Here is a 14,418-nt window from a genome sequence, read left to right as displayed (position 1 = left end):
TAACTTAGTTAAGATTATTCATTCTAAATAATCTTTCATCAAAAATTCATTTTTGACGCCTATCGTCTCTTAATTGACTAGCCCTGATCTACGGGCGTTACAATTATCTCCCCCTTAGGATGATTACGTCCCGGAATCATCAACGAAAATAGAACTTGTATAATGATTCCATACGCTATCTCTTCATCCTAAGTATTAACCGTAAATTCCATGTTTCCTCGAAAGAGTATTTAACTCTATGGCTTTCTTGACCGTAGACGATGCCCAATCTTGCATCTGCTTATCGTACTATGTTGTACTTTCAATCGTAACCCTCGAGTTACCAAATAAGTCGTTATTATGGACTCCTTCGTCTTCTCAGGATAAATACTTTCCTTTATCTATTGTAACAAACCGATGGGTCGTGCTCTACTGACCTCTCATCGAATGATGCAATGCTTAGACTCAGGTCTCTTAGAGTTAAATTCCAAAATGGAATATACCTTCCTTCATATTCTAATGTGATATAATCACATTTCAGCATGTAGCATTTCTGCCTACAAACTTCTTTTAACAACGAGCGCGACACTATCAATCGCATTAACTTCAACCTTCTGACTTAAGTCAGATGTTACATCTAACTTGGTCCTCTAGACCACGTAACATACTCCTCGTAGTCGAACTCAAATTAAACATGACCACTAGGGTCGGAACAAGAACCATCTTACTAGTCATCACCGAAACAATGGTAATGACATACAAGAATAAAATGGAATCAATCACTAGTTTCTTGGTAACCTTGCGACTTTCCCTGATCCAAGTGCGAGTCCTGTGCTTCCGGTAGTATATGCATCTACTACCTTTCACACCTACTCATACTTGTCCCAAGTATTGTCCCGCAGTCGACCAAGTCACCATACAAGAAAATCACATAATCAATCAACACATCAGATAGCAAAACTAGGGTTTATATTATTTCCTTGAAACGGTTACACAAAAGTTCAAGTTCACCCTATACTATGCCTCTAATAGGCTACACCACATGTTACTTTTCATATCGCTACTTTATATCTTGATCTTTGGATATAAAATCCTCATTCCTGATTCCTTGCATTGCCATCTGCTTCATCAAGGATCATGTGGAATGCTTTTGGTTTTGGTGGTGCATTTGGCCTTATAGCCTCTTCTCTTCTTGGGCAGTTTTGCTTGAAGTGCCCTTCTTCGCCACACTTAAAGCAAACTTCTCTTTTGGTTGGGCATTTGCTGGCGTAATGACCAGTCTTCCCGCATTTAAAGCAGGTCATTTCTTTAGAGCATTCACCAATGTGCTTCCTTTTGCACTTGTCACACCATTGTGCTCCTCCCTCGAGCTTCTTCGAATCATACTTCGAAAATTTTCTCTTCTCATCGGACCTTGAAGATCCTTCCATCTTTCTTTTCTCACCCACCTCGTTTCTCTCCTGACCCCTTTCCTTTAACTGGGTCTCCACATTTTTAGCTGCTCGGACTGCTGTCTTCAAAGTAGTTGCCATCTTGACCGTTGGGCCAAAGTCGGCAGGCAGTCCATTTGCGAACCTCTCAATTTTTGAGAGTTCAGATGGCACTAAGTATGGAAATAACTTCATCTTTTCGGTAAATGTAGTAGCATAATCATCAATGCTCAATTTACCTTTCTTCATGTTCTGGAATTCATTGTTCAGATCAATCAGATCTATCTCTGAGCAGTACTGCATCTTTAACTGCTCCAGGAATGATTCCCAAGACATCTTCAGGGCTTCCCCTCGAGGCATCATATCTGCCAGTAACTTCCACCAGCTCAAGACTCCGGTCTTTAGTTGTCTAACTGCAAAGACAGTCTTCTGTTTGTTGCTACAGTCGCAACTCTCAAACACCATCTCCATTTCGGAGATCCAGTCCATAATCTCAACAGGCTTTGGGCTTCCAGAAAGACTTGGCGGTTTGGCGCCCAAGAAATTTTTATACATACGCCCATCCCTGTTTCTTTCCCTCTCTGGGTCATTCCTTTCTACTACTGGGGGTTCTGCTCGTCCAACCGTCCCACTGTAGTTACCTCCCTCTGAATGCCCTCCATTCACTTCAGGCTCTTCCACTTGAAGTGACACTTCCTCACGATTCTGTTGGAGTAATCGCCTTGTCTCCTCCATTTGGCGATCCAACATCATCTGTATCATCGCTTGCACCCCAGCCATTGTCATCGGCTCTGGTGCTGTTGCTACAACAGGTGCTTGCTCAACCACAGGTGGTTGATTCCTGTTTTCATCAGCATTTCCAACCCCACTTCTTGTTCTCACCATTTTTGATCTACACACCCAATAAGGTGAAATTAGATCCTTATTCACGATAGATATTCAAATCATCCTTATCACTCCGAAACGTTTACATGCTAGTTCTAATATCGTAGACGTACGCTTAGAATCCTAAACACATAAGGTTTCCAGATCTGGTCGGCAATAGACCATAGATCCGAACAAATAATAGCATCAATATAGCTATCACACAAAACATTTAGCACATAAAAGCATTTTAGGCATCATTCCTAAAATGAACTAGTGCTTGTGTCAATTTAGGTGTACTACCTAACATATTTTAGACACACTCCTCACAATCATTACTTAGCATTCTAAGTTTAAGTCTAGAAATTTCCTACAAATTCCTAGTTCGCTTAAACTAATGCTCTGATACCAACTGTGACATCCCCATTTTTCACGGCCAGAAAAGACCGATTTGTTTATGCTTTGTTTTATAAATCAGAGTAATCGTTTAAAGAAAACGGTTGCGGAATTTGTTCCCAAAACAAAATATGATAATAACTTATCAAAACATTTCTCAAAGAGAATTTATTTTCATTTAATAATAAAACCTCGGGATGTCATGTTCCGATACAGACATATAAGCATAAACAGAACTTACATTTAATTACACAATTGATTTATATCTCCTTTAAATCTCTCTGTGAAATATGTCTTCGTACTAATACCTGTGATACAAAGAAAACTGAGTGGGTCAGGCTTGGGAGCCTGGTGAGCATATAGGGTTTTCATCCCACAATGTTATATCATATATTTATAAATATAGAACATTCAAACCTGCACAATTTCACCATATAAAGACAACTCTTAACCCACCCCATTGATCCTCACAATGACACGATCTAAACTCTCGCATCTAATATTTTTCCTCTTTACCTGATCCCTACTCATGGATCTAAAACTACCCGATCCATACCCACGGATCTAAAACTACCTGATCCATACTCACGGATCTAAAACTACCTCCTGATCTGATCCATACTCCCGGATCAATAATTGTACCCAATCCATACTCCCGGAATAGGGACAATTAACTATACCTTAATCCTGATCTGATCCATACTCCCGGATCTATAATTATGCCCAATCCATACTCCCGGACTAGGGACAATTATCTTAATCTTAATCCATATCTGATCCATACTCCCGGATCTATAATTGTGCCCAATCCATACTCCCGGACTAGGGACAATTAACTTAGTCTTAATCCATACTCCCGGACTAATAGCAAGTTTATCTCTTTACCTGATCCATACTCACGGATCTAAAACTAACCTCTAAATCTGATCCCTACTCACGGATCTAAACTGACCTCTTGATTTGATCCCTACTCACGGATCTAAACTAACCTCTTGATCTAATCCATACTCGCTGAATAACTAGATCAACAACAACAACATCGGGGCCTCTCATCTGTTTATCACACATCAACTGTCTCCCCATGTTCTACCCAACATATTAGTAGATAAAAATATATATATTTTTATCCATAGTTTGAAACCTGTATAACATTCTCATTCAATACCTATTCCACATAACAGATGAGGCACACCCACATAACACGTATTTCATAGAGAATAGATCAGATCTATGAGATAGAAGAAAGTGAATATACATTCACACACATAACAACAAAACTATACACATAACACGTATTTCGTATAAAATACTTCATAATTATGCGTTAGAAGAAAGTAACCACACACTCACTTGATTAGAAGATGATCGGACAGCACTACGACTCGCAGAAGTAGTATTCTCCGGTAGATCTGGAAGATCTCTACAAAAATCGAACTTCTCGCGGGCAGAGCTTCGGCTCGGGAACCGCACTTCTCGGGATCTTCGGGATCTCGGGACTCGCCTCGGGGCTCGAGTATGATACCGGGGCTTCGGGGTATTTCTGGCACGCAAATCGATGCAAAAACGCAAGAAAAAATGGAAGAAATTAGCAAATGAATCGGCTGCACTCGACTCCCTTTTATAGGGTCTGGAAGGCCGATTTACGCGGGGCGTACTCTCAGGTTACGCAGGGCGTAACGACGATAAGGTCGCTGACTCCCCCCCATGGATAATATCAGCCAATTTTTATTTAAATTAAATATCGAATTTATTAAATAAACTTCAAAAATTCATATCTTCCTCATACGAACTCCGTTTTCGACGTTCTTTATATCCACGCGTAGGTGAGACTACGATCTACAACTTTCATTTAGACTCCGTCGGCTAATTTTGACTTTATTTTAATTATTTATTTTTAGTAGGCCGGGACAGGAAAACTCCGTTATAAAATCATAACTTCTTCATCCGACGTCCGTTTTCGCCTATCTTTTTATCGTTTTACTAAAATTAATGAGATCTTCAATTCTCATTTAGATTGTTTCGGCTAGAAACCGCTCGGTCTCAAATCGAGCATTCGGGCTGCATACTGCTAAGTCTAAACTTCGAAAAATCATAACTTCCTCATACGAAGTCAGATTTGGGCGTTCTTTTTATGCACGCTCATGGTTTAACGTATTCTACGACTTTCATTTAGATTGCTAAGGCTAAATATTGCTCTAACGTAAATTCACTTTTTACGTCGCGCTGTGTCGTGCCGCTTCTGTCGCGAAACTTCGACAGGTCATAACTTCTTCGTTATAACTCGGATTTCGGCGTTCTTTATATGTACGGAAACCTTGTAACATATACTATAACTTAGTTAAGATTATTCATTCTAAATAATCTTTCATCAAAAATTCATTTTTGACGCCTATCGTCTCTTAATTGACTAGCCCTGATCTACGGGCGTTACAATTATCTCCCCCTTAGGATGATTACGTCCCGGAATCATCAACGAAAATAGAACTTGTATAATGATTCCATACGCTATCTCTTCATCCTAAGTATTAACCGTAAATTCCATGTTTCCTCGAAAGAGTATTTAACTCTATGGCTTTCTTGACCGTAGACGATGCCCAATCTTGCATCTGCTTATCGTACTATGTTGTACTTTCAATCGTAACCCTCGAGTTACCAAATAAGTCGTTATTATGGACTCCTTCGTCTTCTCAGGATAAATACTTTCCTTTATCTATTGTAACAAACCGATGGGTCGTGCTCTACTGACCTCTCATCGAATGATGCAATGCTTAGACTCAGGTCTCTTAGAGTTAAATTCCAAAATGGAATATACCTTCCTTCATATTCTAATGTGATATAATCACATTTCAGCATGTAGCATTTCTGCCTACAAACTTCTTTTAACAACGAGCGCGACACTATCAATCGCATTAACTTCAACCTTCTGACTTAAGTCAGATGTTACATCTAACTTGGTCCTCTAGACCACGTAACATACTCCTCGTAGTCGAACTCAAATTAAACATGACCACTAGGGTCGGAACAAGAACCATCTTACTAGTCATCACCGAAACAATGGTAATGACATACAAGAATAAAATGGAATCAATCACTAGTTTCTTGGTAACCTTGCGACTTTCCCTGATCCAAGTGCGAGTCCTGTGCTTCCGGTAGTATATGCATCTACTACCTTTCACACCTACTCATACTTGTCCCAAGTATTGTCCCGCAGTCGACCAAGTCACCATACAAGAAAATCACATAATCAATCAACACATCAGATAGCAAAACTAGGGTTTATATTATTTCCTTGAAACGGTTACACAAAAGTTCAAGTTCACCCTATACTATGCCTCTAATAGGCTACACCACATGTTACTTTTCATATCGCTACTTTATATCTTGATCTTTGGATATAAAATCCTCATTCCTGATTCCTTGCATTGCCATCTGCTTCATCAAGGATCATGTGGAATGCTTTTGGTTTTGGTGGTGCATTTGGCCTTATAGCCTCTTCTCTTCTTGGGCAGTTTTGCTTGAAGTGCCCTTCTTCGCCACACTTAAAGCAAACTTCTCTTTTGGTTGGGCATTTGCTGGCGTAATGACCAGTCTTCCCGCATTTAAAGCAGGTCATTTCTTTAGAGCATTCACCAATGTGCTTCCTTTTGCACTTGTCACACCATTGTGCTCCTCCCTCGAGCTTCTTCGAATCATACTTCGAAAATTTTCTCTTCTCATCGGACCTTGAAGATCCTTCCATCTTTCTTTTCTCACCCACCTCGTTTCTCTCCTGACCCCTTTCCTTTAACTGGGTCTCCACATTTTTAGCTGCTCGGACTGCTGTCTTCAAAGTAGTTGCCATCTTGACCGTTGGGCCAAAGTCGGCAGGCAGTCCATTTGCGAACCTCTCAATTTTTGAGAGTTCAGATGGCACTAAGTATGGAAATAACTTCATCTTTTCGGTAAATGTAGTAGCATAATCATCAATGCTCAATTTACCTTTCTTCATGTTCTGGAATTCATTGTTCAGATCAATCAGATCTATCTCTGAGCAGTACTGCATCTTTAACTGCTCCAGGAATGATTCCCAAGACATCTTCAGGGCTTCCCCTCGAGGCATCATATCTGCCAGTAACTTCCACCAGCTCAAGACTCCGGTCTTTAGTTGTCTAACTGCAAAGACAGTCTTCTGTTTGTTGCTACAGTCGCAACTCTCAAACACCATCTCCATTTCGGAGATCCAGTCCATAATCTCAACAGGCTTTGGGCTTCCAGAAAGACTTGGCGGTTTGGCGCCCAAGAAATTTTTATACATACGCCCATCCCTGTTTCTTTCCCTCTCTGGGTCATTCCTTTCTACTACTGGGGGTTCTGCTCGTCCAACCGTCCCACTGTAGTTACCTCCCTCTGAATGCCCTCCATTCACTTCAGGCTCTTCCACTTGAAGTGACACTTCCTCACGATTCTGTTGGAGTAATCGCCTTGTCTCCTCCATTTGGCGATCCAACATCATCTGTATCATCGCTTGCACCCCAGCCATTGTCATCGGCTCTGGTGCTGTTGCTACAACAGGTGCTTGCTCAACCACAGGTGGTTGATTCCTGTTTTCATCAGCATTTCCAACCCCACTTCTTGTTCTCACCATTTTTGATCTACACACCCAATAAGGTGAAATTAGATCCTTATTCACGATAGATATTCAAATCATCCTTATCACTCCGAAACGTTTACATGCTAGTTCTAATATCGTAGACGTACGCTTAGAATCCTAAACACATAAGGTTTCCAGATCTGGTCGGCAATAGACCATAGATCCGAACAAATAATAGCATCAATATAGCTATCACACAAAACATTTAGCACATAAAAGCATTTTAGGCATCATTCCTAAAATGAACTAGTGCTTGTGTCAATTTAGGTGTACTACCTAACATATTTTAGACACACTCCTCACAATCATTACTTAGCATTCTAAGTTTAAGTCTAGAAATTTCCTACAAATTCCTAGTTCGCTTAAACTAATGCTCTGATACCAACTGTGACATCCCCATTTTTCACGGCCAGAAAAGACCGATTTGTTTATGCTTTGTTTTATAAATCAGAGTAATCGTTTAAAGAAAACGGTTGCGGAATTTGTTCCCAAAACAAAATATGATAATAACTTATCAAAACATTTCTCAAAGAGAATTTATTTTCATTTAATAATAAAACCTCGGGATGTCATGTTCCGATACAGACATATAAGCATAAACAGAACTTACATTTAATTACACAATTGATTTATATCTCCTTTAAATCTCTCTGTGAAATATGTCTTCGTACTAATACCTGTGATACAAAGAAAACTGAGTGGGTCAGGCTTGGGAGCCTGGTGAGCATATAGGGTTTTCATCCCACAATGTTATATCATATATTTATAAATATAGAACATTCAAACCTGCACAATTTCACCATATAAAGACAACTCTTAACCCACCCCATTGATCCTCACAATGACACGATCTAAACTCTCGCATCTAATATTTTTCCTCTTTACCTGATCCCTACTCATGGATCTAAAACTACCCGATCCATACCCACGGATCTAAAACTACCTGATCCATACTCACGGATCTAAAACTACCTCCTGATCTGATCCATACTCCCGGATCAATAATTGTACCCAATCCATACTCCCGGAATAGGGACAATTAACTATACCTTAATCCTGATCTGATCCATACTCCCGGATCTATAATTATGCCCAATCCATACTCCCGGACTAGGGACAATTATCTTAATCTTAATCCATATCTGATCCATACTCCCGGATCTATAATTGTGCCCAATCCATACTCCCGGACTAGGGACAATTAACTTAGTCTTAATCCATACTCCCGGACTAATAGCAAGTTTATCTCTTTACCTGATCCATACTCACGGATCTAAAACTAACCTCTAAATCTGATCCCTACTCACGGATCTAAACTGACCTCTTGATTTGATCCCTACTCACGGATCTAAACTAACCTCTTGATCTAATCCATACTCGCTGAATAACTAGATCAACAACAACAACATCGGGGCCTCTCATCTGTTTATCACACATCAACTGTCTCCCCATGTTCTACCCAACATATTAGTAGATAAAAATATATATATTTTTATCCATAGTTTGAAACCTGTATAACATTCTCATTCAATACCTATTCCACATAACAGATGAGGCACACCCACATAACACGTATTTCATAGAGAATAGATCAGATCTATGAGATAGAAGAAAGTGAATATACATTCACACACATAACAACAAAACTATACACATAACACGTATTTCGTATAAAATACTTCATAATTATGCGTTAGAAGAAAGTAACCACACACTCACTTGATTAGAAGATGATCGGACAGCACTACGACTCGCAGAAGTAGTATTCTCCGGTAGATCTGGAAGATCTCTACAAAAATCGAACTTCTCGCGGGCAGAGCTTCGGCTCGGGAACCGCACTTCTCGGGATCTTCGGGATCTCGGGACTCGCCTCGGGGCTCGAGTATGATACCGGGGCTTCGGGGTATTTCTGGCACGCAAATCGATGCAAAAACGCAAGAAAAAATGGAAGAAATTAGCAAATGAATCGGCTGCACTCGACTCCCTTTTATAGGGTCTGGAAGGCCGATTTACGCGGGGCGTACTCTCAGGTTACGCAGGGCGTAACGACGATAAGGTCGCTGACTCCCCCCCATGGATAATATCAGCCAATTTTTATTTAAATTAAATATCGAATTTATTAAATAAACTTCAAAAATTCATATCTTCCTCATACGAACTCCGTTTTCGACGTTCTTTATATCCACGCGTAGGTGAGACTACGATCTACAACTTTCATTTAGACTCCGTCGGCTAATTTTGACTTTATTTTAATTATTTATTTTTAGTAGGCCGGGACAGGAAAACTCCGTTATAAAATCATAACTTCTTCATCCGACGTCCGTTTTCGCCTATCTTTTTATCGTTTTACTAAAATTAATGAGATCTTCAATTCTCATTTAGATTGTTTCGGCTAGAAACCGCTCGGTCTCAAATCGAGCATTCGGGCTGCATACTGCTAAGTCTAAACTTCGAAAAATCATAACTTCCTCATACGAAGTCAGATTTGGGCGTTCTTTTTATGCACGCTCATGGTTTAACGTATTCTACGACTTTCATTTAGATTGCTAAGGCTAAATATTGCTCTAACGTAAATTCACTTTTTACGTCGCGCTGTGTCGTGCCGCTTCTGTCGCGAAACTTCGACAGGTCATAACTTCTTCGTTATAACTCGGATTTCGGCGTTCTTTATATGTACGGAAACCTTGTAACATATACTATAACTTAGTTAAGATTATTCATTCTAAATAATCTTTCATCAAAAATTCATTTTTGACGCCTATCGTCTCTTAATTGACTAGCCCTGATCTACGGGCGTTACACTTGTCACCCCAGACCTGCCGGTCTAGCTGTTGCAAGCAGCTCAGGTGCGGGTTGTCAAACCCAATATAGATCTATATACAACTATCACGCTCTCCCTACAAGAGATTTTGGCTATAACTACAGGATTTTTCTATAGTACTAAAGAGTACTCCGAAGATGAATGTCTCACAAATTTAGTCATTAACATGTTCACATAGTCTGTAATAAAATACTCGTTTTGTAAATCGATAGTATTATCATTTGAGGTGTCCAAACTATACCTATTATAGTTTTATCAAAATGTTTTATGTTGTAAATGAAACCTTGTTAAGCATGACCTTGTATTTCAATAGAATGACATTGAAAATGCTAAATATAAAATCTTACACACCTTGCTCAGCATGTTACAAGGTGTGAATAACACTTATCTTGTTTTAATAATTAAATTCTTAACTATCACTGTTTTAGATTATTTATAGAAAAATCATCGTAAGTCGAAAACTAATCCATAAACTCAGAGAGTTTGGGAAAAAAAAGTCTACTATGTTCACAAATTTTCTTATAATTTTTGGTGGTCTCAAACCATTGTGAAAATGTTCATTTTCACAACCTGGTCCGATTTCGTTGCTACAGTGATAGGCAGTTTTGTAAAAATCACCAAAATTTAAAGAAAAATTGTATGAAGATGCGCAAGTAGTCATTTTAAAGGTATAAACCTGAACTATTTGCATATTGAACAGTTTTGAAAAATATTAAGTTTAAGTTGGGTAAAACAGTTCGTGATCAGATTGTCAAGTTAAGTTTCAAATATATTTTAGTGTTTTAACTTGTATTCCCCCCCCCCCCCCCCCCCCCTGAAAACTAAAGAAAACTAGAAAATGTAGGGGTATGAACTCACCTTTAGTGATTCATGGAAGAGTGGAAGGTCAAGACTAGGAGTATCAAGTCAAGATCGCTTGATGAACACGTAAAAGCTTGGATGATCCTAAGAACGATTCTTTGGCGTTAGAATGTGTGTAGATGATTCAAGGATGTTATGAAAACATGGAATAACACTTGATTTTTGAGGGAATACTTACCAAAAAGTGAAGTAATAGCTCAAGAACACTTCTAAAAGTGGCTGGAGGTTGAGAGAAAATAAGCTCATTTGTGTGGTAAGAAAGGTGTAACCGTGTGGGAATGATCAAGTGAATCAAGAAATCCTCCAGGGATTTCTTTATATATGGGAGTTTCTAGAGAAATTTGTGAGTTTGAAGTGATGTGTGCATTGGTTTGTGTGATGTGGATAAGGTGGCAAGTGAGAGGGTGACACATGGAAGGCAAGTGGGCACACTTGAACCACTTGTGGGGTAATTATCCTCTTAATATAAAATAATGATTTTAAATTAATAAATCCTTGAGAAATAAATAAAATAATAGTTATGGGGGTTAAAAATGATAAAAATATGAATTTGGTGAAAAAAATCCCATCAAAAACGTCAAAACGGGCTTAGGAGGCAAAAGTAGTCGAAATCGGACATTAGGGACCGAACCTGCGAGGTTCAGCTCCTAGGAGTGTGAGAACCGAGAGTCGGAGGAGGAAAGAAGGAACCGAGAGTTGGCCGAGGGTCCGAAGGTCCGAAGGGGGATGCGAGGGTCTCGGATGGGGGGGCGAGGTTCGGTCCTCGCTGCTGGTTTCAGTCCTCGCTGCTGGCTTCGGTCCGAGAGGCTTCTGACACTTTCAGTTCTGAAACTTTCAGCTCCTAAGAGGAGTTTCGGCCCTAAATGGCTATTTTTCAAAATAACTCCCCGTTTTGCGAGATTTTTGGCCACGTTAAGGGTCGGGATGACCCGGATGACTATAAAAAGTTGAGAGAGATTTTGAGAGAGATTTGGGAGAGATTGGGAGAGATTTGAGAGAGATTCATTTTTAACCATTTTTATTGAATAATCTTGCAAAGCAAGGTCCGTGGACCTCGTTATACTTCGTTTATGATTATTTTAAGTCCCCGAAAGGGTCCTTAGTCGTGTTTTGATGCGTTTAACTCCCTTGTTAGGGTTTCACATTCATAAACACATAGATTTACCGAGACACTTAAATTCTTGACATACAAATGTACATTTTCGTAGAATAACTTTTAATCATACAAGTATTATACAAATTGACCGGTTTGACTTGTTGACTTGACTTTGACTTTGACCTGTTGACTTTGACTTTGACTTGAATTTGACGGTTGTCACATTATCCCCCCGTTAGAAGGAATTTCGTCCTGATATTTGCATTTTTGAGAGGGACCTTAAGGTTTGGGGAATAGATGTGGATACTTTTGATTCATTTGATCCTCATGTTCCCATGTAAATTTGGGTCCTCACTTGGCGTTCCAGCGGACTTTTACGATGGGGATGTGGCTTTTTTTCATCGATTTGACTTCTCGATCCATGATTTCAACAGGTTCCTCTATGAAATGGAGGTTCTCATTGATCTCAATCTCTTCCAAAGGAATGACAAGGGTCTCATCAGACAAACATTTCTTTAGGTTCGACACATGAAAGGTAGGGTGCACGTTGCTGAGTTCCTATGGTAATCGGAGCATGTTTTCCACCGGGCCAATCCTGGCAAGGATTTCGAATGGCCTGATGTACCTTGGATTTAACTTCCCACGTTTTCCAAAACGTATTAATCCCTTCCAAGGTGATACTTTCAGTAGTACTCGATCTCCAATTTGGAACTCCAAAGGCTTCCGTTTTTATCGGCGTAGCTCTTTTGTTGGTCTTGTGAAGCCTTCATCCGTTCTCGAATTTGGATGATCTTTTCTGTTGTTTCCCTTATGATCTCCGGGCCAGTGAGTGTGTTGTTAGGAACTTTCCCTTTTGCTAGTTGTGTATTGCCCACCTCAGCCCAGCATAGGGGTGATCTGCACTTACGGCCATAGAGGGCTTCGAACGGATCAACTTTGATGCTAGTGTGATAACTATTATTGTATGAGAATTCGAGAAGGGGTATGTGGGCATCCCACGCTTTCCCAAAGTCCATCACACAAGCTCTTCGCATGTCCTCTAACGTTTGAATGGTCCTTTCACTCTGCCCGTCGGTCTATGGGTGGTAGGCTGTACTCATGTCCAGCCTACTTCCCATAGCTTTCTGTAGTGACTGCTAGAATCGCGACGTGAACCGAATATCTCTATCGGAGATAATGGATATCGGTACCCCATGAAGTCGCAAAACTTCTTTAATGTAGATCCTTGTTAGTTTCTCCATTTTGTCGGTTTCCTTTATTGGCAGGAAGTAAGCGGATTTGGTTAATCTATCGACGATTACCCAAATGGTGTCAAGTCCACCCGTTGTCTAAGGTAGCTTGGTAATGAATTCCATTGTAATTCGCTCCCACTTCCATTCGGGTATCACTGGCTGTTGAAGTAGTCCCGAGGGCTTCTAATACTCTACGTTAACCTTTTCGCAAGTCAGACACTTACCCACGAAGGTAGCTATTTCGGCTTTCATGTTCGGCCACCAATACATCTTCTTGAGGTCTAAATACATCTTATCTGAGCCGGGATGCACTGAGTAACGAGTTTTGTGAGATTCATTCATGACAACATCCCTGAATCCATTAAACCTTGGTGTCCAGATCCGGTTCATGAGACAACGAACTCCGTTATCCCTGACTTCAAGATTTTTGTCCATTCCTCTCAACACTTCGCCTGCCATGTTCTCTGGTTTTAAGGCTTCTTCTTGTGCCTCCTTGATTTGCGTGGACAGTTGTGAATGGATGGTCATGGTTAGTGCCTTTACTCGGCGGCCAGAGTATTCCTTTTTGCTTAAAGCTTCTGCCACCACATTTGCTTTTCTTGGGTGATAACGAATCTCTCATTCGTAATCGTTTAGCAATTCTACCCATCGTCTTTGTCTCATGTTGAGTTCTTTTTGGTTGAGGATGTGCTGAAGGCTTTTATGATCGGTGAAGATAGTGCACTTGGTGTCGTAGAGGTAATGCCTCCAGATTTTTAGGGCGAAAACCACCGCTCCTAGTTCGAGATCGTGCGTCGTATAGTTTACCTCGTGTGTCTTCATCTGTCTTGAGGCGTAGGCAATGACCTTTTCTCGTTGCATCAACACACATCCAAGACCTTGGTTTGATGCATCGCAATAAACCACAAAGTCCTCTGTTCCTTCTGGTAGGGACAAGATTGGAGCACTACGTAGAGCTCGTTTCAGCGTCTGGAACGCACCCTCATGCTTATCCCCCCATGTGAAGGTCACTCCTTTTTGAGTCAAGGTGGTGAGTGGTTTTGTGATTTTGGAGAAGTTTTGGATGAATCTTCGATACGAACCGGCGAGTCCTAAAAATTGTCGGATTT

This window comes from Lactuca sativa, chromosome 2 (assembly GCF_002870075.4).
Source record: "Lactuca sativa cultivar Salinas chromosome 2, Lsat_Salinas_v11, whole genome shotgun sequence".
In the NCBI taxonomy this organism is placed as follows: Eukaryota; Viridiplantae; Streptophyta; class Magnoliopsida; order Asterales; family Asteraceae; genus Lactuca; species Lactuca sativa.
The sequence above is the reverse complement of the archived record's forward strand: the minus strand, read 5'-3'. Positions refer to the sequence as shown.